Below are 23,880 nucleotides of genomic sequence, written 5' to 3'. Positions count from 1 at the left end.
TTGACTGGCGCTCCTCACTTATCCTCATTCACTGTTCAGTCTGGGGAGACAGGGAGGCTTACTTTCCGCCGCTTGCTACGCACGCCGCCGCTGCACGGCCGACGCGCACAAGGACACAACTGCCGCCGAGTGAAAGAGCGCAGACCGACTACAGATCGACACCATGCGGAGTCCTTGGAAGTGCTTCTTCAAAGCCAGCAAATATTAAAATAAGAAAAATGGAAGCACTGAAATTCCTGATTGGTCCAAAAATGTAGGGTACTTAGAATTGATCCCAGCCCAGTTAGCTATACAAAAACAATTTTGTTTCGAAGCAGATGGTAGGTGTAAACAGCCCTTCATTTTTCCCCAAACTTCTGAGCTTGTTGGTGAATGATGATCTCTTCACAAGCAGCTTGTCTTGCTAACAGATTGATGCAACATTCCTGAGACAAAATTATTACCACCAATGAATGTGTTGCCTTTATTAGACAAAAGGTGTGCTTGTCGGACATGTCTTAATATGATTTATAGACCGACGCAGGTCGGGCTACAAGAAAAGTTAAGTCAATAAATGCAAGTGGGCTGGAGAAAACTCCCCCCCCCCAGTTTTAGAGAAGGCCACATTCCATAGTTACACACAGTCATTAAGACATCCTCCCTTTTGTACTGACACACTAATTATCTATTATGACTAAAAACTATACGTGCAAAAATATAGTGATTAAAAAAAGTACGATGATTCTAATCAGCTGCCCCCCTAATATACTAAAACACTGAATCCGTGGAGAGGACGACTCTCCAGGGGGGGCTCAAAGGAAAAATGACTTCTCTGTCTCCAGGCGCTGTTATTTCTGGTCATTTCTAATTGGTTTTAACTACAAGCAACCAATCGGAGACTCCACAGGTTACTTTTAACGCATCGCTATGGAATTGTCTGCAAATAGAAGATATACATCCAAATTAGTTTTAGAGGACACCGCCGTTGTCTTTCACCAACTGATGGGAGACGGTAATGGGAAATCGAAGCGCACACGCAAGACTCAAAAAGTTGAGGCATCCCGAGGGGACGTTATCAGGGTGACCCTGACGTCGTCCGAGTCGTTGCCGAGTTAACTTCTTGTGTCATGTGTCCCTCAAGCTCACATGCGGTTCTGCATTGCTAGGCCGGCGAGTCTCCAGGTGAGACCGGGGTGTTGTTTGGTGGCTCGTGAATTATACATGGCGGCGGAGGAATTGACGCGGCCCAGAAGGGCCGACAAACAGCAGGCATGGCTGCGAGGCAGATTGAAGACTCCGATGGAATTTTAATTGCACCTCGGGGAGCGCGTGTGATAAGTGCTATTGTTATTGGTAGGACACGGCTGCACACGTTTACCTTTGTGAGAGCCGAAATAAATGGCGCCGGGCGACAAAAGGTGCAGGGCTCGACGCTAATAATTATCGAGACGGTCCTTTGTTCAAGGTTAGACTACAGAGTGAGTTCTATTATTGCTGCTTAACAAATATTTATTCTTAAGAGAATATGTGAAAGTGTGATGAATAAAAGCAGCACAGGTGTTGAGGAATTGGGCCACAATTAAAAGTAAAAATGAAGTTGCGCTTGACTGGAAGCCATTAAGAGTGATAGGTATGATGTCATCATTTTAAGATGTTGAGATTAATAAGGATGATTATTCGTACACTATGAGAAAACGTCTTCTGAAAATGAAACTAAGTGGTTGAGTAAGAAACCCAACGGTCCATGTGGTTCTTTCACAGGAACACATGCTTGCACGATCACCCCCGATAACCTGCTGTTGACATGCAAATATAATTTTTTTTTAATTATTTGTCAACCTCCTGTACAATTCTCATGTTAAAGAAACAAACTGAAAAATACACTTATTTTATTTATATATATATATATATATATATTTTACTTTACAAGAATCTGAATTTATTGACGTTAAATTACAACTATTCTTGTAAAATATGGCTTTCTCTTACGTGTGCCTCTAATATTCCTGTAATCTTGTAATTGATGCAACAGCAGATGTAACACTGCTAGCACAGATTGTGTGATTTCCCCACATAAAAAATGCAAACCATATCTATTGGTATAGAAATAAATCACAAAACGGTTTAGCCTCATAGCAAGTCAGCGGCTCAGTTGAAAGACAACTAAAGAGGCGCCGAACAAGCTGGAGTGCAAAACGAGAAAGCGCGGATTTGTTTGTTTTGTGCTACAACACATCGGCAAAGGTGACGAGCTGCAACATGAGGGTTTACGCTTCTCTGATGTTGCTCGCTCTGATCCCGACTCCTGGCTACACAAAAGCGTAATTCCCCCATGTGCGCGAGCCGGTTCCGAGAGGGCTTGGCGGATGCGGGAAGGCCCACGGCGCTGGTCAAAGTCAGGCCAGGAGCAAAGGCAGCTAGACCTCTGTGTACTTTCCTCACGGGTGGTTCTCAGCCCAGTGGTAATCTCTCTGGGATGCCGTCTCAACCAAGCATGAAACTCAATAGCCTGCACTGTAAATAAAGACAAACCTTATTTGGTGGACCACCCGGACTAGTTTAATTTACTCCACAGCAGTCTGCTCTCTGATACTGAATTTTCATAAAAGACATTTGTTTGCCTAACAATGGAGGGTCATCACGCTGTGCTTTACGCTGCTAACTTATTGAAATTGAACCGACAGTTAAGACCTCCGCATGCTCGGGCTGACCCGTTAGCTTGAGCCGCAGATTAGCTGGAGCAATGGTCGAATATCCACCTCTATAAAAGAAAAGAAAACAGCCATCCCTTCTTCTCCAACAACTAAAAGCTAAGAAACAGAAGTAGACTGAAGATAGCAGAGAGGATTCACAAGTGATGCGGAATTAGCAACATTTCTGCTTGATATCTGCTCCATATCAGCACTTTGGGATTTTGAATTGATTGTACGTTCAAATAATTAAAACATTCGAGGCAATAACATTTATTGTTATCGTTACACTTGATTACAAAGCAGCACAGCCATCTTGTTCACAGTGCTAATGCTAGCTTAGTTTGCTAGCACTGCACAGACTACATTCCGATTTGCTAACAGTTAAAACACTGCAAACTCGCCCTTCAATTTATAAGATATTTCAAACAACTGACCCTTAATTATTTTCATTATACGCTCCAATAGCACTACATTGTCCTTTTCAAACCAACATTTAAGAATGTGATGATGTTCTTTTTTCGTGTATGACAAATCCCATTTTTCCAATTCTGTAAAGCTAGCAGTTGCTCCGCTACTGTAATCGCTCTCTACTTCCCCCCCAGAGACACCGCTTTAACATTTCTATTCACATTACAATATATCATTTTATCTCGACTCAGGTCGACAGCTAAACAGGGAATGCATTTACACAGCTCTTGAGGCCTAAACTCCAGTTATGCTAGTTTTATAATAATGGGCTGTAATATCAGCCAATATAGATGCTCCCCCTCAGGCCAACCTATTAAGAGGAATTTAAATATTCAGACTGAGCTGCGGTTAAATAAAGAGGAAAATTTCACTTGTTGTCTTGCTAGCAAAGGATGATTCATAGGCAACGGACCTCAGGAAGGCACGGCGGTAGTCCGAATTTGCCCGAGTCGTTATCGCAGGTCGAGTCTGCATGTTTGTATTTATTCAACGATTGGATATCAAATGAAGAATAGCGGAAGGTGGGCTTCGAAGAGGTGACTTGGCGTGCGCTCTGACAGTTAGTGACAATCTGTTAGCAGAGGCGTGCTGCTATGTCAACAGAGTGTGTGTACACACTGGTTGTATAACCCCTCAAGGGGGAAGGAGACGGCGGGCACTTTCATGACAAACTCATGTCAGCTAATATCACCTGAATATAAAAAGGCTGACTCGGAATTATATTGAAAGCCTTTCATTAGCATCACTCATTCATCCTCAGCTCTCCATCCGGCAGAGTGCCGAGCGAGCAGGCACTTGTCTAATGAACACGGGTCTGCGGGGAAAGATCACGGCGAGCGAGTCCAACTCCCACAACAGTGGACTCGTGGCTCTGCTGATGAGGACTTGGCTCTAATTGCCGGAATGGGAGGGAACGGCAGCCCCATTAGGTCCGGTCTTCGCACTTGCCAATAAGCCAAACTACCCCAATGAAGCCTCCCATGTAATGAAAACTTCCTCCGAGATAAATTACACGTCTGTCAATTCGCTAATTAATATCACAGACGTGGCTTTTGCCGCTTCTGCACGCCGAGGCAGCCAAATGACGTTTTTTTTTTTTTTTTTTCCGTCTTCCTCATAGCGCAGGAAGACATAAAGGAAGGAAAAGGCGAGGCGTGCAAGCACACCGCGCGCGACTGGTTGCAGTTATGCACGGCACTTAGCGCCGCATCTATTTTTCATGCATTTCATAATTAAAACCTGCGAGTTCGCCGAGCCCTTCGCCGTGCGGATCAAAGGTAGTCCTATTAGTGGGGAGGGTTCATCAGTGGAGCCACTCTTCCGTTTTCAAGCTTAAAGCACAAATATTGTGCAATTACACACATGCGATAAGGCGACAGGCACAGAGTTGGACGATGATTAATAGAACATAGATCACAGCGTCTTTCCTCTTCTTTTGGGAAAGCTAACACAACCCAGGACTTTTACACACAAGCGTGGAAGCTAAAGGGCTTGATGAAAAAGACTCAATACATATTTCACATGGCGCCTCTTGTACTGCAGGTGGAGTATGCTTAAGTTTGCACCCCCCCCCCTCCCTTCCTTCCCCACGCATTCGCTATGTAAATGTAATCACAGGATAACACGGGATAAAGCTCTGCAGAGCGGGAACATGATTCCTTCTTTCTGCGGGGATATACAAGCACGTCTCAACAACAACAACACAGTCAGTCCCACTTGGGTTATTTATTTGTCCCACTGACTGTGTGGTAACTTGATATCATAGGAAGCCCTGGGAGAAATGTCACATTTGTCCAAAACACAGCATCAATCTAGTTTTCAAAGCCAGAATTTAGTATTTTGGAATAATCAGATCATATTATTGTATGTCTAAACAGTGTCTTGTATAGTGAGTATCAGTTTTTAGAGGTGGTAGCAGAATATTGTGCTAATAATTATTTGCGAGCGAGCGGCCTCCTTGGCTTCAACCAGCAGAGTCGCTGTTGAGTCCGTCTCAGCTCATTCTTGGCTTGAAGATGAAAGAATATGACATCAGAAGAAAGACAGTGTTCGCAGAAAGAAAAACGCAAGGAGAATATGACAACTCCATGCAGGAAGGTCCGGAGCTGAGATTCAAACCTGAGAACTGCGAGGCAGACATGCTAATGCTAAATCACCGTGCTATGTGTAGCTAAAACAATTGTTGTACACCTCCCCACATCAGTCTAAAAAAAAACAAAAAAAAACTGCTGACTGTATGTAGCTGTGCGCCATCGGCGTGGCTGCGTGAGACGATTTCACGGCAGCATCAGAGGACCAAGCTTGCACTGAAGTTGCATGAAAGAAGAACTATAATTAGCCGCAGTAGCATTTGCATGCTCGCAGCCGCTCGACTCGTTATGCCTTCTTAATGAAAACAATACAAACTCTCGAGCTTTTAGAGCCGAGTTGACAATAGCGGAAAAGTTATGAACTTCCTCCGAGCTCAGAAGGTCACGCACAGTTCACGGTAAAAATAAAAAAACTGCCGTGGACACACGCGCACGCACGCACGGCTTAAAGATGACGCTCCCGATATGCACTTGAAAAGTTTCAGACTTATCTGGAAGGCGAATGGCGATAATGCATCCTGCAGCCAAGACAGATTAACAACAACACAATAATCGTAAACAAAACAGCAGACGAGGGAAAGAAGGCGCAAGGAAAATATCCAACCATCTGTAAATAAAAATGCCCTTTCTCTGGTCTTATTTTGTGACACGTCACGGTGACACACATTTATGCTAATTTCCCCGTGTGAGTGATATGATGAGATAACAGACTTTTGCATCAGCACGCTCAAATGCAATCACTGAGTCAGAAGAGGGGGGGGGGTGGTCCGAGACTCGGGGCTCTCGGATCGGGTCTCCACGCCAACCGCGGCCTTAGATTGCCAGCAATATGAAAGCTTGTAGCTGCGGCCGGCAGAAATAATTAATAGCATAGTCTATAAGCATTCCATTAGGTGCAAGCAGCTGTCATAAACATCTTAATTAATTTACAAAGCAAGCAGCTGGGGAATTCTGGCGACGTAAAAATCTGCTTCCCTCTGCCGCTCCATAGCGCTGGAACAGATCGGGCTTTTAAATTTTTAAACATGCCTTTCATGTTCTCCAGAGCACTAAAAAGCCTTTGAACAGTCAGGTTGTTCAAGAGATGCACCTAGCGGTCCGATACTGGCCGGCCCGTGCGCTAGCTAGTCTTCCTTGCTAGCGTATAGCAACAACAGGTTTTGACTCTGGCTCCAAGAATATTCTTTTATCGCCCTTTTCATTCTTTGTTTTTTTTTTTTTAGATTAAACGCCGCAATGTTGCCAATAAAGCCTGCCCATATTTGTAGGGAAATTGTTTCTCATGAGAAATTAGGAAGATTTTTATTTATTTTTTTACAAAGATGACGACACCTTGGGAGGTTACTTTCCTATCATTAAGGATTGTTATTTTTTTTTTATTATTCTACAGTGGACCCTCCACTTGCAAAAATCTGTGAATATTAAGATTAAGATTAAAGTGTACCACAAACAACTGTGATGAAAAAAACTGTAGACGTTATTTTGCCAACCCCAAAAATACTTAGGAATATATTTTTTAATTTTTTTACTGATTTATGGTTTTGTGTTATAATCTTCTCTCAGCCCAAAAAAAAAACCCTCTAGTCAGAAAGGGTGAGATTAAAGCGCCCTCATCATTATAGCGCAAACGTTTTAAGAGTATTTGCACCTTCCGAAGCGTGTGACACTTGGCAAAGCTGACCCAACATTTTGAAGGGGAAATAGCTGAGACAAGGCTAAAATGCTTCCCTCCCCCCCCCCCCCCCCCCCTCAAAGAAATGCATCACAGTTCTGCTACTATTATATTACATTCTGAAATTGGCCTTACACCTATTGGTGTATTGCAATCAAGATTCCATTTAACTACGCATAACAACGACAATATGCCAAATGGACGTTGAATTTTAATGTGGCCATTAGTCGCTGATTATAACCAGCCATCACCCCCCCCCCGCTCTGATTCACCCCCATCCGAACTCGCCTCGCCTCGCCTCGCCATCTCTCTCCATTTCAGCCCGTGCTTTATTTGCTTAACCCAGCCAGTGTGACAGCACTCAATACTAAAGCACTCCCAAGGCACATGATCAAAGTCAGCAGTCAATTCACATTACAATGCATTGATTTGATGTTTCCTAACCTCCCAGGCCTTTCTCTAAAGCTGCCAAGGACCTTCAGGATATTTTAGTGTACCCCCCCTCCCCTTATACTCCCCTTTTTTTCTCTGTGTGGGGTGTGTGTAGTTCCTGCAAGGGCTCGATATGGAGATGATTCCCGTGTCACTCTTAAAAAAAAAAAAAAAAAAAACATGCCAACAAAAAATGCATTCTTCCTACTTTTCCAATCTAATAAATCCGCCTTCTCATCAGCCTGCCGTTTGTGATATTGTTTCAGCGTCAGTCACACCCCTCGCTCGCTCGCTCGCTGCACGTGGCACGCTTCGTTTGCTTCTCATTACTTATTCATGTGCTAGTCTTTATTGAGTTGGCTTCTATGCTTTAGCGACTGCCATTTAGCCCCAGTGGGCCCTTCACAGCACGTCCATGTTTTATTCAATTACGACAGAGTTCTCGGCAGCATGGTGCTCACTCGCTGCACACCTATACCAAATTATTATTTTTTTTTATCTCTGCATGGATGTGCTTTGACAGTTTGCCATATTGTCCATGTTCAACAACTATTTTGTTTTGCTTTCAGGGGAAAGAGAGTTGATTGTTTTGCGTTTTTCTAGCCACTCCGAAATTGTCCAATCGCATTAAGATCATGAGCGAGACACAGTGACACACTGACCTAGAGGCACGCAAATGGAAAGAAGGCCTTGAGATACAAGTTTGATACATTCTCTCACCACGCTTGTAATTCAAAATATGTCTATCTAAAATCTTCTTTTGCTACTGAAATGAATGGAAAAGCCAAAATAGCACTCAATAATATCGCACATGATAAAATCATGCGGTAACGACGTGAAAGAAAGAATTCAATCGTCTGTCACACTGCATCAAATATATGCTGCGCCCTCTGGTGGCCACTTATGGACAGACATAAGTATAAGACAGACAGACATGGATATGCTGTTCATTGAGACGTTTGTTATTCCAAATAAGTTTTAGGCAGCACTTGCCTCGTTCCAGAAGCCAATCAAATTGCTCAAACTCAAGTGAGACTCATAACAACAACTGCACTCTGAGCTCATCAGTACGGCACTAATATTAGTTGTGATAGCAGAAGACGCGGGGAAATTCCAGCATACAGCAGCCATAATTTAAGTGAATTAAAAAGATGTTTGGCTGTATTTACACAAAGTGTAATATTTAAATTCTGAATTTTTAGTCCAATTATGAATTACAATACTGTATGTATTTTTGAGAAAAAAAAAAAATCTAAAGATGCTTGTTAATACCCATCAGACCTTAAACGATTGGTGGATCACAATGATATGTTATTATGGTTATGGAGCAGAAGTGTATTAGTATTTTCATTCGGACTGATGCTTCAGCAATCAGCATATTAAACGTGTAATTTGTAACAAGCATCAGACCTTCACATTTGACAAGCAGATTTAGTAATTTGAACTGATTAATTATCGCATTCAGAAACTACTGATTGATTTTCTGCCTCACTTAACTAATTAGCATAGTTACTCATGTTGTGTACGACCGGATAAAATGGGACAAATAATTTTAATGTCACTTTTAACTGACAAAATTGCATCCAGCCATCTTGTTTCTCTACCGCTAATTACCCAACCTCAGGGCACAAACAAACTTTAACAATCACATCCACAATTCAGACAAACTAGAGTCTCTAATTAGCCCAACATGTAAACCTCACTTAAAAAGGAAGGCCCAGATTCAAACCCCAAACTGCTCGGCGAATACGCTAACCATCTGATCACCATGCCGCCATCTAAATTCCATTCTACTGAAGATGAAAAAAAAAATCCATTGTTCTTGCTAGGGTGCATCTTGCAGCGGGTCTTAAAAGCACTACGCTATTGTTATTTCATGAGAAGGTCCACACACGTAACCGCAGTCTGAGCAGCCGAGGGTGAATTCTGCTGCATGGCTACACAATACACAGACAACACATTTAGAGATGTCAGCGCCCAACTGGAGAACAGTCGCTGAAGCGAACCCACTAACCCTCGTGACTTCAACACGTCTAGCCGGGGCTGCTCTGGGAACCCCGCTTAAAAATGCATCGGGTGTGCTTGACGTTCCACGAGTGGTCTCGTCGGTGAAATGCCACGCCTGCCGCTCACCCTGCGCTTACATAATTTACAAAAGTGAAGGTCGGAGAGTTGAGGTGGCTTATGTGTGACCATGATAGGGATTGACTATGAGGGGGAACCGGCGTCCGATTGCCATGTGAGGAGACGAATCCATCCAGTATGAGAGGAGCTGACGCCACAGTTAGCTTTGATGAGTACAAGCGGAGACGCTCTTACGACATGCTAACACACAGCGGAGAGACCCCGCCCCCTCTTTGGCGTAAGTCAAGCGGAATGCAGACGCAACAGGAACGAGGCAGAGCGTCTGAGCACATTAGAGGTGCACTGAGCCAAGACGGTGGCGTGGTTATTTATTAATCAGCTGAGCTTAGCTAACTGCCTGCTTAGATGAACAGCACAAGCTTGCCACATAGCAACATGAAGACAGCGACGCTGATATAAGTCGATGTCAGCTAATTGTAGAGACTAATTCAGGGCTATTCCATTACAAAGTCGGTTGGGCGAAGCGGTAATGAACAATTTCAAACTAATATTGATGATTTTCAGTTTTAAATTCAGGGTCAAGGGTCAGCGCTAGCCACACTTAAACACAACACTTAGCAATGTGGGGATGTTATGCAAAAGTTGCATTCACAGGATCAAATATTGGAGGAATTTTGTAAATCTTGTGAACACGAGCGATCAAGGTAATTTTAAAAACAATTATTGAAGAAATAAAAATATTATGTACTTATCATTTTTCAAATTTCAACAGTAAACTATGACTGGGAATCGGATTAAACAGCTTTTTGAAGAATTGTTCACTATCTGCCAAACTGCAGCTCATTGAGAAGGTAGTTGGATTCCCTGCCACCATAGAACAAAAATAAATAAAATAAATCAATAAAAATCATATGAATTACTATATCTTGGCCCAAACCTAAGCAGACCAAACAATATTTTGTGCGTATTTGCAAATATTAATCACCTCAAAGAGGAACTGGGGTACACAAAATAACCAAAATAACTATGTACTTTTGTAATTCATTGGCACGACAACAGTCGGCACAGATATTGTTTTGTTTTTTTGTGCCAGTTTCAACGCCTCACAGCTACAGTGTCAGCACATTGGGATAGTGTTGAGAATGGGAGGCTTTTAACTGAGAAGAAACATGTTAGTGATAAAAAAGAATTGAATCAAATTCTCAAGTGTACCCCCACACCTTGCACCCCCCCCCCTCCCAACACACACACCTTTCCCTAGTGTCCTTTTCACTGTTGTTTTGGCAAGCTGGCTAATACACAAGAAAGCCTTGGCACATATTCTCCCACTCCCTGTACAAGGGGAAGAGAAGAGCCCCCGCCAGGAGTTTGAGCTCCGAAAACTAATTGGAGGTTTGCACCTGATCATTTGGCTCCCAATTCAGTTTAGATTGGCGATATTCAAGCAACACTGCAGCTTTATTTTTCTGCTGCAAAACGAAGCATTTTGCAGCACGTATTTTTGTGCTATTTCTGCGACAATCTAAAATGGCGTCGAATTCAAGGAGGGGCAAAATTTAGCCCAGGTTGCTCAAGCTAACAATAGTTTCGTTATTGCTCGCCAATTGCTATTTTTTTTATCAGTTGCCAAGGTGTTGTGAGCACTTCCAATGCATTATTTTGCCACTGCTTTCATCACTTAGCACAACTTATTTTCTCCCGAACCTCTCGGACGGTCCATTTTCATTGATGAGGTGGTTAGTCAGCGGACTCAACCCCCATTTGAAGCGAGAGGCAAAAAAAAAAAACGTTAGCAAAGTATGATTATTTTCCCAACCTGGTTAAACATTAAAAAGCAATCTAATGTGGAGATATATAATTATTTTATGAATTGAAATGAACAACATAAAAAGGACCTTTCAAAGAAATGTTCACATGAAAAAGATGGAACTGAAATTATCTAGGGGCTTTTTTCCCTCTTTTCTTCAGACTTCAGAAAAACGAAATTTATTTCTGCCTTCATCTTTAAATTGGATGCAATTTATTGCCCCTCCAAAGCTCATTTTTCACTGGCTTGCAGGATCCATGGGCCATGGCAGGCAATGCGTATCTGCCCGCCTCCACTGGCCTCGGGTGCTAATATGTGGAAACTGGCTTGGGGGGTGCGGAACCCAACCAATGGAAGAGAAGACGGAGGGACGGCAGGAAAAAGAGGAAAATCAAACCAAGGGAGAGAAAATCAAAAAAAAAAAACAGAAGCAGTTTGCTAACCAGCAGACGTTTGGAAGCTGTCAGCTGACTGTGAGAGCTCTGGGATGTCAGAGACAAGAAAAGAGAAGTTATATAAGCAGGCTGCTGGAGCACAGGGTGGGGTGGGGGGGGGGAGACAGAAACTGCGAGCAAGGGACATGAAAACACTATTTAAAGTGACACAGACAACACGATCAAAGCAAAAAACAAACATGGAACATGGTGTCGCTTTCAATGAGACCCGGCTGAGGCGGGCGATCGTCCAACGAGCGGTTAAGACATAGGCGGGTTTGAAACGGGGGTCAGAGGTCAGTCTCAACATTACCCGAACTAGAGTTTTGGATGTAAGTCAAACACGCAAGGTCCCTGAGCGCTGTTATCTAACAAATTAAAACCCAGACTTGCCTGTAAACTTTAAAAAAGATCATTTAAAAATCGACATTTCAAAGCTGAACGCGTCTTCAATTTTACACTCCCAAGCCGTATCGTGCCGAGCCATGATGTCACGGCGGCTTTAGCCCGGTCACCCCAGCATTCCACGCTGCGACCTTGACGTTCTACTTCCGCCGAACGGCGAATAACTATCGCATTTCTCCGGCTGACAGCTGACACCGAGCGGCCCAGGTGATATACGAGACATGACAAGTGATTCTAATTAAATGTAGAGCTTGTGGGATGTAAAGTGGCAGGAAGGGAACAAATCCTGTCCTGCCAGCGAGCAGCGGGCCTGGCTGTAGAGGAGACGAGGCGGCCTGTCAGGGCTGTCCGGCCGACCTGAGCTCGCATCCTGAAGGGGACTGACAGCTTTCAGCTGGAGGGGAGAAGGCACAGCACGAGCTGAGCACAAACAGGCTGTTGCCGTAAAAAAGCAAAAAGATGGGAGTACGGAATTTGTCCTGTAAGTAGACGCTAACAAGGTTGGCAGTCGCAAAAACCCATGACATGTCATGAGTGCATCCGTGACTGGATTGTGTAAAATCCAAAGCAAAACACAACACGGGAAAAGCAAGACATCTCCGCCGATGCTACACCTCACTCGTGTTTTCACCTTGACTGAATATATCCAGCTCAGACTGCTAGAACAAAGAACAAGACATGCTGGGAGATTTTCACCGACAGTGCACTTATTTATTTATTATTTTTTTTCTTTCTCAGGACCCAGCGGTACTCCGAGCGAGCATGAGAGTGTCAGTATGCGACACAAGACTGCACTTTACGGAGGACACTCACAATGCTTCCAATCAGACCCCTGGAGACAAGTCGCACCAAATCAGTTAACCTTTGAACCCCCTGGAACAACTCGGGTCCCAGGAGTCGAGGCCCGGCGAGCTGAAAGACAGTGTGCATTACGTTCGGCTTGATTGTCACAAGGAGCCTGATTGGTTGGACCTTGTCCGCTCGCTAAAATGAAGAAGCGGCTTTCTATTATGAAGCCATCAGATGCTTCCCAGGATATAATACAAAGTTACGGATCAGTGACTTTCTTCGTTGCAAAGTTTTCCACGTCATCGTTCAAAGGAACTCATTCATTATATGTCACGTGTAAACGTTATGTTTACTAGCTTAAAGCACAAAATTACAAGACAGATGTTAGACAAGTATTGATGGGGGTGGAAAAAAAAAAAGCGTCAGACTTTGAAGTGTAAAAATAGAACTACAATTCCATAAATCTTCATCAGCTGTCACATACAGTGTAGAACACGCTTAAATGGACTCAGAAGAGATCAATACAAGCGCTGGAGCTAGAATTTTGCCTTTAAAAGGAAATTAATGATTAGGTTGGACAGAGAATAGTGGTAATTATTTTAACAATATAGTCATGATTTTATATATATATATATATACACAAACATACACACACACATTTATTATTCAAAATGCTGACACCGATGGGACCTATTTTGTTAAACAATGTGTGAATACTAAATGAATGATGATGTAGCATGAAACTATAAATTAATTAAAATGTTAGCTGACGAGCTTGAACATTTGCATAAAATCTATACAATGTGACACTGGTTTGCATTTGAACGATTTCTACCATTGAAGTGCTTATGATTACCGAAGATTAAATGCTTTCGACATTACATTTGGCGAGTTTGTCCGTTTTAGCTGCAGTCCACCACAAGCGTTCTCTTTGGCCCGGCCCGCCCCGCCCCGCTGTCCGACCCAATCCTTCTATTTTGGGTGTCTCACAAAGCCGCTGATGTGATTAGAGAGGATGATGATTACAGTTACATAACAGAATCGAATTAATTTGTGGCCTGAACACAGCAGTGGCAGCAGGAATTCACCCATGCTTTTATATTTTGCCGTTTTCATGCTGACTTCCGTTTATAACCCGCTTTGTAGGCCCAACCCCCCACTTATTGCACCCACTAAAGAGGCCACGCCCCTCGTATCAGCCGGCCCCTCCTTCTCGTCAATTAAAGTCACATCCAGGGATTAAGATGAAGTAGGTCAGTGGGGGAACATTGCAATACAACACGTCAGAAGTCACAGAGTCGACCTTGTGAAACTCAGACCGAATCGGAGAGGGCTTATGATGTCATCCCGCCACGACCAATGAGGAGCCTCCAAATAGAAGGCAGTACGAAAGGCTGAGATGAAGCCCCCTGGAGGCAGAAGGGGGTATTGCAAGCTTTCTACTGTATATGCCACACAGCATAATTCCGATATTCATCGTGACAGATTAAAAACTCACTTGCTAATGATTTGATTGTTCTACTATAGAAAGACGTCCGAAGCTGCTGAAGGTTCTGTACTGGATTATAGTGAGAGGCTTGCCCATACTATTTTTGTTTTTAATCAGGGACATTTACCAGTTTCCATTCAAAGTGAGTATTGGGGTGGCTTTTACTGTGTGATGGAAACTCAGCAGGGAATATTGGGGGGGTTGTTGAGTGGTGATGTGATGTTGCTGTCAACAAGCGATCAGGCAAAGGGAAAAAAATTAACTTGTTTTTTTATTTCATTTTGAATCATCAAACATTTTGCTAGCCTGTTCAATGCACACCTGCTGTGACAGTCTAAAAAAATACAAGCACCAACTGCTTAAACTGTGTTTAGGAAAACAGTGACTAACGTGACAAAAAGGCTGAACGAAAGAAACTATTTCTATTTGCTTTCTTGATAATAGCATGACTAAAGTGTGACCGCTTTAATAAACATTTTCTTTGTAATATATTCTGTGAGGCCCAAATAGTCAAAACACAGTGTTGTGATTAATGTTTCATTTGTGGAATATGAATTAATCCAAAAAAGATGCACCGGTTTTTATCTATCTCAGGGGGAGGCCATCTTGACACTTACGGTCGACTGAAAATGACATCACAGCTGCCAGGTCTCAACCAATCACGGCTCACCTCATTTATAAAGCAGTGCCGTGATTGGTTGTGACCTGAGACCTGGCAACTGTGGTGTCATTTTTAGTCAAGTGGCACAATAGCTGACATGCCTAAAACCAAAATATTATTGAAAGAAAAATTTTAGAGTTGACGTCCACTTTAAAGAGGTACGCCGACTGGCAAAGCTGCAGTCGCACCAAAGTCAGAGTGATTTGTAGCTCCATTTTTAATGCTCCCCGATGACCATCAATATCCGAGAAGGAGTCGAAATCATTGAGTTGACATCAGAGTGCGGAGACGTCCCCATGCTGAGCTCATAATGGAAGCTTCTTCAGTAATGGGGCAGAAGCTATCTGCAGGGCTCCAGTGCAAGGGACACATTGCTTTCAATAGAAATATAATATTAGCTAATGCTTAAATTCTGTTTGATTCTCTCATCTGTGCAGGGAGCTCATAGCATGCGAGAATAAAACTGTAGAACGAACACAGTGTTTTCTAATTAACTGGAAGATGACTCAGGAAGGAATTAGGCTTGTTGTTGCTACCTGCTTTGACCCGACTCTTTTGCGTTAGCTTATTTAACACACCACGTGAACTTCTCTATTTGGCTTTCATGTTGTTTATTCATGTTCATTTCAATTACCCAGCCATGAATGAAAAATGTGCCTTGTAGGTTTTTTTCTTTTTTTTAATAGAATTGTTCCAATCATTCAATGATTTTTATTCTTGGATATCAAAAGTCTTAAATGACGCAAAACAGGAACCAAACTGCACATAGGAGCAAAACAACTTATTTGGATTCATGTTGGGCATTTGATCTCCTGAAAACAAAGACTTGGGTTTGACAAGTTGCAAAGTTTCACGCTAGTTAGAGTCGACTAACAATCTGCTCGCTCGTTGTACTTAGCAGGACTTCCGGCATTAGCATTTCATTAGGGCAGGGAACTAAAGAGCAAATCACTGCACTCCCACAGCCTGGGAGCCATGTTGTACATTTTTGAAAGATATTCTTCTCTTGATGAAAAACACAGATGGAGACATTCTTTTAAATAAAAATATTCATAAAAAGTGGTCGCATTATCAGGAGTGCAGTGAGTGTAATGTCATTTTTTTAATTAAATATTTTTTCATGAATATTTATTATACACAAAATATCTTCAGTATGTTATGGAGCTTATTTATTTAACATGTCATTAGAAATTGTCTTCTCTATAGTGCACAATATTATCTATATTCATACAAGACTGGTCACAAGTTTAGGAACACCCCAATTATTCCATTTGAAAAAAAATGAAATTCATGCAGTTCATCTGAATACAAAAACCGTATTCTGAACTTTTGACTCGTTAAAAGATGTAAGAGCCTAACACACTTGTGGCAATCTTTCTACAATAAAAATCAAATATTCTTCAGGATGTTCTTCCCAACTTCGTTGCAGAAGCCCCCATAGGTGCCGCTAGCAGCTTGCTTTGCCGTCACTCCGATTTATTCTAAACTCAATAGAGTTCACGTCTGGAGACAGTCAACTTATGTATCATTTTTTTTTAATTGGACCACATACTTTTATGGCTCCGCGTCGGCTTGAATCCATCGGTTTAGCATGCGTCGCTCGCTTGCGTGTTATTAGCAAACGTCCGCACCTCAGCATTTTCCCGCCGTTCCTCGACCCGGCGGACGACTGGGACGACCGTGATTGTCAGCGTGGCGAATCGGCGCAGGTCACGGTTGGAATCGTACTCAAGAATTCATCCGAGGCACTTATCATCCAAAAACATCGCAAGATGGGAGGATTATAGTATTTTGATTAGACAGATGTCGGGGATAATACGCCGCTAATTTTCTAAGGCTTTCACATCTTGCAGCGTGTGAGGCTGAAAGGCCCAGTCAGCGTGAAGTTGGCCCATTCAAGCCTTCAGTTGAAAGCTCGATTGTTAATACAGACTCGCAGATGAGATTATTGCCTATTTCTTGTGATAAATACTGCGCCATCCACCCTCTGATCTAGACGCTGAGTGTCTCTTCAAAAAAAAAAAAAGAAAAAGAAAAACACTGTGTTTTATTTATCAAAGGATCATGAAATATGAATAAGAAAAATCCCCTACATGCTCTTGAGGTAAACAGCAATATGGCGACCCTCTGAGGAAATGGCGGTGACAGTGTGAAATTCCGCCGACTCGTCGCGGCGAGGATGAAAGTCGAAGAAAAGCAAAGGGATGAAATCTGCATCCCTCAAAGAGCCCTCCGCTTTAATCTTTTTCATTGTGAAGGCAAACGACGAGTGAGTCAGATTTACGTCACTATTTGTTTGCTCCCTTTTTCCGCCCACAAATGCCTCGTCCTCCTTCCTCATTTTCAGATTCGCCTGCGGGATACGAATCGTTTTAGCTTCTCATTTAAATCAAGTGGGCGGGATACTTGGAGGGTGTTTTTAATCACTTACGTAAATATTTGCATTCGCACAAGCTGACCTCTCCGAATAGACTATGACTTCATCTCGTTCTTCTCATCCTGACACGCCGATTTAGCTCTTCATTCAGTCAGCCCCGCAACGGGCCGGCGGCATTAGCATAGCCGCGCGGCGCGGGCGTCACCGACCCAGTCCGCCTTTGTTCTCCGAGAGGACGAACGGAGACGGGGAATGTGAGGCGCTAAATGGGAGGGAAGGGTTGGACCACTGGGGAGACTGGAGAGTCCCCAGTCCTACCCTCCGAGGCTTTGGCGGGCGGCGTGTAACAAATGGATCATAGCGCCGGGCGGGCGTGATGCCGACCTTGAGGCTTTCTCTTAAAGTTCGGAAGGGAGGAGTCTGGTCAGCGTCTGGACCAACCACGCCCCGTGTGTGTTTTCCGAGAAAGAGTGATCTGGGATGGAGCTCAGAAGAGAGGGGGGGCTCTTGCATCTTTAATTGTTCAGAGGAGCAGAGCCTCATCACAATTATAGAGCATTCAGGAAGCCTCCAAACTCATTTAGCTCGACTCATCTGGGAACAGGAATCCACTAAACACAAATTCCTTCTCTGCCGCCTGCGGCAAAGAAGACTCGTCTTTTTTTTTTTTTTTAAGATTAATAAGATAAGAGATTTAAGAATATTACAAAGTGCAAGCGGAAAGGCTCATTGTTGAAATGAAACATCTTACTGTGGTAGTAAAATGGAGAAAACTTGACAACTTTGTTACTGTCCCACCCATTACTTTAATTAAATCCTTACTCGCACATATTTATCTGTTGTTTGCGTCTGCTCACAAGGACACTTAATGAAAGTGAGCTCATGAGAGACATACATCTTCTCCGCTCACCGGGCACTCATAATCGACTTCCCCCATGCTTCCGGCGTGCTTGTTCAACTACAGCTATAATTGAAACAATGCACATGCATATTTAGGAAATGTGCAATCTTTTGGAGGGGTGCAAGTTGCTATTTATTGGATATCGACTATCCCTCTGGAGCAGGGATGGACAGCCTAAATGATGGAGTGAGGAGGGGGGGGGGGGGGGGGGGAGAGATACAATTTTTCAGCAACATGTACTACTTAAGGGCCACATTGGACCATGCATTTCCTAAACAGGTGGATGATTTAAAATTAACAGCTTATTTTTTAGTAGTAAAGGTCAGAATAGGACTTGCTGTAAGTGGAACAAGCAGTCTGCCAGCTAGTGGTGAATTGTGCTATCACAACTTAAAATTTTAGTCAAGGCATGTTTGCAGTTTGGCAATTTTGTATATTTGGGGATTTTTAAAGTTTTTTTCATTATTGCCCTCTCTATTTTTCTGGAATTTTTAAGTACTCGTATTTCATGACAAACGTATATTTTAGCAGCATTTCTGAAGAATATTTCATTTCATTATTATTAATCATATTTAAAATAGCATCGGGAGCAAAACCAGTTCAATGTAATGCTTCTAAACAAGCTGACTTTTTGTACACTCTTAGAATTAAAAACACTCTTCTGCATTTACACATGCACACAATCAGACCGAGGACATCCACGCGTAGTTTTACACACATAAAAGAAAGAGTGCTGGAAGCTGTGAAACCGGCAAACAAAAAATAGATTTTTCTTTCCTTCTCTTAATGGAAAAAAAAAAATACGCAGCATCATTGCGATGAATGTCCCTGAGAGGCGAGCGCTAAGTGCACTCTGCATCGTGGTACGGTTCTCAGTAAGATGACGGGCGCATCATCACCTACCGAAGCAAGCCTGCGATGACGGAAAGGTGTGACCAGGTAGATTTTTTTTTCTCCCTCTTATTTTATTCACCCCTCCTCAAGCACTCCGCATTGAAGCTTTCAAAGCTTGTGAGGGTGAATAAATATTTGAGGTTAAGTAAGCACCCGTTTTCTTTTTCATTTTTCATGACGGCAGACTGCAGTCGACCACTTTACGGCTCCTCCTGAAGGAAACAATGTTTAGAAGTCTTGCACGTTTTTTTTTTTTACTGATGTTTAGCTTCTCACGACAAAAAAACAATACACTTGCTACCTTAAACTCCAAATCATCGCATTTGTTTGATCACAACCTTGTTAATGTAAAACGTCGCTTTTAATTTTCGCCTGCAGAGGGCGTCGCAATGCACGCGAGACAGCCGAAAAAAAAAAAAAAACAGACTTGGCACAAGTGTCACCACAGTGTGAGTCTCCCTCTGCGTCATCACATCACCCCGATCAGGGCTCTTTAGTCATTATGGTCACATGAGGAAAGGGAGTGACATAATTTCCTCCATTTCAACACATGTGTTCCGCATCTGACAAGCATCCAGACGAGATTTTGTGAGGTTTTCTGCTCCTGCTGCGGAGATTGTAAACAGAGCGTTCAGCTTGTGTTGTTAACTCAAACAAGATGTGACGCCCCGGGCCAAGTCTGCGTACAACCTGAGGCCCTGTGATTAGGCTGGACTCGGGACAGACTCGGCACCCCCCTCGGCGGATGCTAAGCCACAGCACCTGGTCTTAGATCAGCGAGGAAGCTCAGATGAGAAGAGGGGTTTGTCAGCCGTGAGCTTTAGCAACTGTGCTCCGAGCTCATGTGTAACAGTGCTGGCTTAGATGCTAACTTAAGGGGGGGGTATTGCATCCATCCATCCGTCTGTCCGTCCATCTTTTTTTCAATGTGCTTACGATTTGGTGCGGCTCCGGTGCATCATTTAGCCACGTTTCCCACGACAGGTACGCGAACCGCCTCTCTAATCACGCACGGCGCTCGGCACTTTGGCACGTCCTCATCTATCTCCTTCTCTTCACAGGAAACACATCCTAGCAATCAGAGTGGATAATCCCCCGCGGACCAACTACGGCAGTCCCCACAGACAGACAAACCCTCTGCGGCTAAGAGAAAAAGACAGCCCGGGCCCATTTAGCAGCGGCGTGTTGACACTAATGGACGTGCGGACGACACCCTCATGTTTGAGAATAAGGATATTATGCAGACCCTCAGCACGCCTTTGCTTTCCTCCCTAAAGCGTAAGGTGGCAGGAGAACAATTGGTTTCATGGTTGCTGTGGGGTGTCATTTGGTAAGGTCCCTCCCCCCCCTTTCTCCGCTTGCACTTGGAGTTTTAGAAGAAAAGGGTATTATCTCAGCCCCTTGCCAGCCCAATGCACTTTGGGGGATCATGTTCTTATTGGGCGTGATCCTCCGAGTGCAGAAGTCATGCTGTCTTTACTCAGAAAAAACACAGGGAGGGGGGGGTTTGACTTTGCTCAAGCAGATTTTAAATCGAAGAAATAAAAAAATAGATACAAGTTCTTGTTACGTGCGCTTGACTTTGAACCCACATACTTGCGGAAAATTTGAGGTTTAATAACAACAAAAGGGCGTTCAAGCTGCTGCCGTATGCGAGAGACGCGAGAAAAAGAGCGCTAAAGTGTTACAAAAAGTTCAAGTTTTGATTGAACTGACGTATTTGACGGAGAAATGTGTATTCAAAGGGCCAGCCGTTTCGACAGCGCTCCTCCCAGACAAACAAACCACTCAGCAGACGGTGTGGACCGAAGGGAAAACATTTGATCTATTCTCCACATGGAAAACTGCAAAGAAACATTTTCAGTTTGAACCATAAGCTATGTCAATATTTGACTCAGACCTTTGCGGGACGTGCATGAGAAGCCAAAGGGATGCGCCGCTACATTTGCAAACTAAACCCAGAAATGCAAGAGCTGAGCGACCTCCAGCCAAGGCTGAATGATAATGCCGTAAAGTGGTTAGCAAAAAACCTGAAGAGGAACAGATCAGGAAATGTCAAACGACGGCTGAACAAACTCACACTAAACGTGTCACCGTGTTTTGCTGCGGATTTACGTCGGGGGAGCCTGGTTTGAACTGTTGACAGTTACACTCCACTCCACTAGGTGGCAGTAAAGAGTGATTGACACATTTGAAAAGAAATGCAGATTTCTTTTTCTCAGTGAATCAATGGCAGTGAATTTATAAATAATCCACACGAACAAAAAGTTTCTAAACATATTTGACTAAAAATAATTTCTTGTCCTCTGCTGAGGAAATGAATCAAATCGGACATACCGAATCAAACCACAATGTCAGCATCCTCCTCTCCATCATGAAAACAGACCAACGAAAGCATAAATAATCGAGAGATGCTTCAGGTGACAGCGACAGGCCCTCCTCCTCGCCCGCGGCTCGCAATCGGAGGGATCAATTTCAATCTGGAGATGTGATAAAGAGAGTTGACAAGGCGCCCCTGCAGCTGTAAATACACAACGTCACGTCCGAAAATAAGTGATGAGAAATGATCCCGGCCTCAGAACGCGCATTGATTGCGGCGCCTCGCCCCATCCTGATCATTTCAGTCGGCCGGGCAGAGCCAAAAAGACATCAAGAGACGTACGATGACTGACTGCTGTGTCCAAACAAGCTCTTCTACGAGACGCGATGACATTGAACGTGTTCCCGATTAACCGGCAGACATGCTTTCCCAGTTTCCCAGCCGCGGTGTTATCTGTCGGGCCGGCTGCGCGACTTCTCCGGCCCGGAGGATCGTCGCTCACCTCTCCGCTACCCCAGCGCTCCGTCTCCCCTGCGCTCTAATTGCCTCCATTACCGTATCTGCAGTAAGATAAAATGCTAATTTCACAGCACATTAATTTCTCCGGGCTGAACAATAAGCAACACAAAGCCCGGGCCGCCTCGTCTTTGCCCGGGCGTGCACGTCTGCGGCGCCGCGCTCCATCCCAGCGGCGGAGGAGTGAAAGCGCCATTATGCACAGGTCAATGAAATGAAGGGAAAATCCATCGATTCTACATTTGAAAAGAAAACACGGGAGAAAGGCTGAGGCAGGGTGATTTATCAGTCTCGGGCGCAGTCTGGCAGTCAGGCCTGGAAAACGCTGAGGGGAAACGTTCCATCCTCATCCGTCTGCCGCGGCCGAGCCATTATAGTGTAACATCTGTATGAAAAGATATAGCTCGCTTTCATCTGGGACTTGTTTGGACGGGAACCCATCCAGGTAAAAAATGGCGCTTTAATTAAAAAAAAAAACATATCTGATCATTTTTATTAAACGCAAATCTCCGCCAGACTGAAGTTGATCAGAGGTGAATCCGCTCATTTCACAGAACATCATTTTCTCCTTCTGGAGTTCATCGATCATGCCCACTTGTCTTGCGAGCGAGCGTCAAGCTAATGTTCTCATATTACATGCATGGCTTGATTTCTCCCTCCAGCATCCCCAACTGTCGGCGGATTAGCGAGTCCACACCCCACTTCACAAATCAAAACGTTTAACATAATACCTCCCGTCCTCTAATGGCTACACAACACACTTCATTTACTCAGCCGCACTTTTTAATAAGTCATTATCAAATTCGCTTTCATTCGATTGGCGCGCACCCTTCAAGCATCGCAAGGAAGCGCCGCGCAAAATTTCCGCTTGCGCTGGTGCCAGGAGTGAATCCTTACCCAAGGATAGTCTCTCTCTCTTCCTGAGAGAGGCAGATTTCTATTTTCTACCCCCGGAGTGGGCCTGGCCTCCGCTCTCGCCGATAAGCACTTCACAGAAAGCGTAGAAGCTATTCTCTCACCGAGACACAATTAAAACTTTGCAATTATACATTTGAAAATAGAAAGGCCATTGAAATGCTAATACGAAGGCTTCGTATTGTTTAGCAGTCAACAGCCAGGCTGAGTCAAGGGAGAAATTGCTGTTTGGGAACCTTCCACGAACCCAACGGCCATTAGGAAATTAGATAGTGACTTAAAGGGATGTGTGGAATCCAAATGCTGAAATACAGAAACTTTCATTCACTCACACATTTCAAAGAGGCTCATGAAATTAAAATGCATTTGACATTTGAAGGATTTCTAGTGCATCTCACTAAATATATTGTTGACTGTATTGGAATTCGTCCATTTTCCTTTCAAATGAAGCATCTGTCGTCAAGACTCAAATGGATTAAATCGAAAACACATCAATTAAATGAAACTATGCGAAACATCAACTCCTAAATCCGCTTTTTTTTCTTCAGCCCGCGGAAACAAACATAGCAGTTTGTATGTGGCCGTACGATAACAAGAATCGCTCAACGTCTAATGTAAACCTGCTCCGTGTTACAAGTATAAACACTCTTGTCTTAACAATTTCAAAATGTTTACTCCGTTCACAGGTTGACCGCGTTACATCACAGTACAGCCGACATTAACCCCGCTAGTTTTCCAGGTCTGTTTTGCTACGTGTAGACACTTCCTCCTGTTTCCATTCAAACACTCGAGAGTGTTGAGGAAGTGTTGACAGACTGCGCACACCCACACCGGCGGACTACAGGGATTATGTAAGGGGCGGAGCTTCAACCGGCTGGAGGGAAAAGGAAAGGAGGGCTAGCTTGGTTAGCGCTACATTTCCATATGCTTGAGGAGACACAAAAGCTAACATT

General features: G+C 43.7%; 1 protein-coding gene and 1 long non-coding RNA gene across 2 annotated transcripts in view; one reads left to right on the top strand and one right to left on the bottom strand.

Moving 5' to 3' along the window:
• The window catches only part of roraa (RAR-related orphan receptor A, paralog a), a 143,977-nt gene that overhangs the window by 57,757 nt on the left and 62,340 nt on the right, over positions 1-23,880 (bottom strand). The gene's annotated exons all lie outside the window — the stretch shown is intronic.
• On the top strand, positions 19,613-20,735 carry LOC148397031 (uncharacterized). The gene is made up of 2 exons (XR_015859147.1): positions 19,613-20,160; positions 20,238-20,735. It is a non-coding gene; the product is annotated as an uncharacterized LOC148397031 (long non-coding RNA).

This window comes from Syngnathus floridae, chromosome 6 (assembly GCF_059516105.1).
Source record: "Syngnathus floridae isolate MCC-2025c chromosome 6, RoL_Sflo_1.0, whole genome shotgun sequence".
NCBI classification, from domain to species: Eukaryota; Metazoa; Chordata; class Actinopteri; order Syngnathiformes; family Syngnathidae; genus Syngnathus; species Syngnathus floridae.
Note: the sequence above shows the minus strand (reverse complement) of the source record. Positions and strands in the feature narration are given on the sequence as shown.